The following is a 4,162-nucleotide window of genomic DNA, read 5'->3' on the forward strand; positions in this document are numbered from 1 at the left end:
GAAAGACACGTATCATTTTAGTCAGGAGTTGAATCAGAGAAAAGAGATCGAGTCGGAGTCGAGAGAGGGACAGGGGCGGTTTTCAGATCGTGATGCCTCAGGTGATCAGAAATGGCAATAGTCTATGACCAGCGTTACAGCTTTCCAATGGGACAAACATCCGGAATAAAGTTGCTGTAAATATTACCAAGTTGTACGAGTAGTATGAATTTTCATTTGCAATTTTTTTCGAGAATCCGTAAAATCAAGACCAAAAATGGACCATGTTTCTCCATTTACCGATGTAAAATCCCAGAGCCTGTTATTTGTCCCTTTCTGTTGTAAATGTTACATGTCAGTTGTTCAACTGTATCTGTTAATATATCAACACTATCATAAGTGTTATACACGCATCAATAAAACGAACAATAGAAAAATAGATTAGACCAACACACGTATATACACACACCTCGTATAGATGGTTGTGACAAACGTATATATATATATATATATATATATATATATATATATATATATATATATATATATATATGATGAGAAATATGGAAATAGTATTCCGACAAAATAGAGAAATAAAAAGGAACAAACCGTATTATGTGTTCATCAACGTTTCGTCTTTATTTCGAGGAAGTCTCGAAATAAGAACCGTTGATGAACACATAATACGGTTTGTTCCTTTCTCTCTTCTCTCTCTCTCTCTCTCTCTCTCTTATATATATATATATATATATATATATATATATATATATATATATATATATATATATATATATATATATATATATATATAATATACGACTGCACTATCCGAAAAACATTTTTTTCCATAATTTCAGATCCATTGAAAATTTTCCAACCGGACTAATTATATTCAACTGGATTTAAATTTGGATGTGATTCTTTCTAAAGAATTACTCTCGATTTTCGACTTACATTGAAAGAATCTTCATGCACGCTAAAATGTTATACTCTTTTTTTTTTTTTTTTTTTTAAATTCTCCATATTTTTTCACTCGTTGTTTTTAAAGGACATTTACATCTTTCCAATTTATGACTCTAATAAACTGCGGTTTCACTTAATGCCATAACCAACAAGTTCTAGCATTGCTAAAAATATAATTTCTTCCTTCTGATGAGAAGAATAACAATAATAGCATTCTTTGAAACTCCGCGGAATAAGGACTTTGTAAATTGTTTTTTGGAGTATTTAGTCGAACAATAAATTTTTATTGTAAATTTCAACTTACAGTTTTGATTATCTCTCTGTCTCTCTCTGTCTCTCTCTCTCTGTCTATCGCTCTCTCTCTTTCTCTCTCTCTCTCTCTCTCTATATATATATATAAAGTCATCCACATGCAGTACTGTTTCGTTGAATCACAACTCATCAGTACGGCTAGACTAGCACCTTTCCCTAGCCGGGGATTGAACCTATAATCATCACGGTGATAGTTGGCAGTTCTCCCTACCGACCCATGAGATCGGTGCTCGTAAATGACCTCAACAAATGCCGTTTAATCAAACACTCGCCCACTGCTTTTTACGGTGCTCGAAGTGCTTGCTTTTTTTACAAACAAACAGTGAGCCTCGCCTTGTAGCAATTTAAGTGGTGGGTGAGATACAATTACGACAGTACTCTACGCAAATATAGGGGGGTGCTTAAAAGCTACACAACCAGACATCCAAGTACAATATTGTTTCGATGTATCACAAATCATCAGTACGGTTGTGTTATACAAAACCCGACAATATGAGAATTACATATGAATTTAATTCATGCTGGTATGCTAGACATAGAAGACCAATAATTTTGTAGTCTACCATATTTGTAGCCGTGGCTCATATGCATTTTATGTTTGTTTGTTTTTTTGTATATTTTTGGAACGAATTTTATTAAAACTTATATACAAAACAATAAACAACACATTTTCGTCAGCAATTAAAACGTTTGATTTTCACGTCACTATTAAGTAATTTTTCTTTTTTTATATATAAACACGTGTGTCTCATATATGTCTCCGTTCAGTCTCGAAAGACAAAGGATATCTCCTGTAAGGGTACCTGCGCGTGTAATTGTGACGCAAGGGGTGCGCAATCCCAACCACGCCTGTCCTGAATCGGCACTGCTTGAATCCAGTGGCAAAGAGAAGGGCTAGACAACTGGAAACAGTGGTGAGAAAAGTGGAGAGCACACAACGCTCACCCTATATCTGTAGTATTCTGAACGACTGGTGTTTAACTCATATACCCCACCCATTTTTTATGAGTAGTAGCTATATATTTATTTTTTGTCGTTCTCTGGCTCGTAATTCAAGCTATTATTTCTCATATATATATATATATATATATATATATATATATATATATATATATATATATTATATATATATATATATATATATATATATATACATATACCAACTTTTTTTTTCCTCTTATATTTCTTTGTCAGTTGCTATGAAACAAATCAATGGAGCGATCGATATTTTCGCAGTGGCATTAAATATTGCTGACACAACAGATGCCGCCAAAAATAAGTTGTCAAGACAGCAGAAAACATATAGCCAGCACAACATTCATGTCTTTGGCAGCCCATCGATTATACGAACATTGTGACAACAACAACAACAACAACAACAGATAGAACAATAGAGTTCAAAATAGACTTCGTAGCCTCGTAGAAGATGTCCTTTTCTCTTCCCTGCAACCTCTATCTCACAGAAGAGATGTTGCGAGTTTGTCTCTGATGTATCGTTATTTTCATGGAAAGTGTTCGACTGAGCTTCAGTCTATGGTCCTCCCTCGCCTAACTTTCACAAGAAACACTCGTCTAGCTGAAAACACTATCAATAATTCCCCCCACTCTTTATCTGTGCCTGAACCTAAACGTAGATCCCATGAACAAAGCTTCTTTCTTAGAACTGCACGCCTGTGGAATTGTCTTCCGTTTTCCTGCTTTCCGGCTGACTACAATATGGTTGTGTTCAAGGTCTAACGTAAATAAGTTCTTGATGAGCCGTTCCATATAAGTTAACAAATTTACCGAATTTTCATTACTAATGATTACTATATTGTCCAATTTCTACTGTACACTCTTTAACCCTTATCCTTGAGTGGCCTCTTGGCCTTGATAATGTGGTGATGCCTGTGTAAAAAAAAAACAAATAAAAAAACAATAACAACGACAAAAGCAGCAGCAATTCTTCTGTTTTAGGGCATATCAATTGTTCAATTGTTTCCGAATCCAGTAATTTTAGGAAAAACATTTCATGCTTCACGTTGTTTGTATCTTTTACATATTTATTCATGGTGTTTGGTTTGGTTGTTTTGTAAAAGAAATCTGTTATTTTTGTTTGGACTTTGCAGAACATGATGGAGTTTTGCAAAGAGAATGTAAGATAAACAAACAAACAAACAAACAAAAAACAGAAATCAACAACATTAATGGGTAGTGCATTTAGGTCAGGAAACCGATATCTGCAAACATCATGATCTGGTAACACTGTAAGAAAAACAAAAACAATATGGCGTCCAACGACACGTTTCACTCGTGGAGATTAAAATGAAGCTACGAGACGCATCGCAGAGAAGAATATAGTAAAGGAATTATGCGAGCAAAAGAATGAATTATACAACCATCATGAAGTAATGATTTTAGATCTACATGACTTTCAAAAAAAAAAAAAAAACTAGTAACAAAAACCTACTAGAAAGAACCGGTTTATTATACTCAAGGGAAGCAAAATTTGGCGCTTCAAATACACGCCTCCCTAAAGGTACTTCAAAGTTCTACAAATAAGTATGGGAATTTCTATGATAAGTTTATTTTATCTACGTAATTGGCAAAATTGAAATACAATTTAATTAAAAAATAAAACATATTGGGTAGAGTATTGGAATTGATGGTATAAGACAACAGTCTAGGGAATAACTGGAGACGAAATAAAATGCCGACGGATGGCATCTTTTGGCGGCTTTCCAATACCAAAACTGTAAACTTTACTAGTTAGCTATTTTACGATTAGCGATGATAATGTTATTTTGAACTTAATTGTCACAGACTAAGTAAAATTGCAGAAAGCAGAAAGCCTTAATAACAAATTAAACTATATATTCCCTTACCATCAAAGAATGACAAGTGCTCGTCTGAGCTCCAATTTATGCTC

Source organism: Euprymna scolopes, chromosome 29 (assembly GCF_053919585.1).
Source record: "Euprymna scolopes isolate OS-2025 chromosome 29, ASM5391958v1, whole genome shotgun sequence".
Lineage (NCBI taxonomy): Eukaryota > Metazoa > Mollusca > Cephalopoda > Sepiida > Sepiolidae > Euprymna > Euprymna scolopes.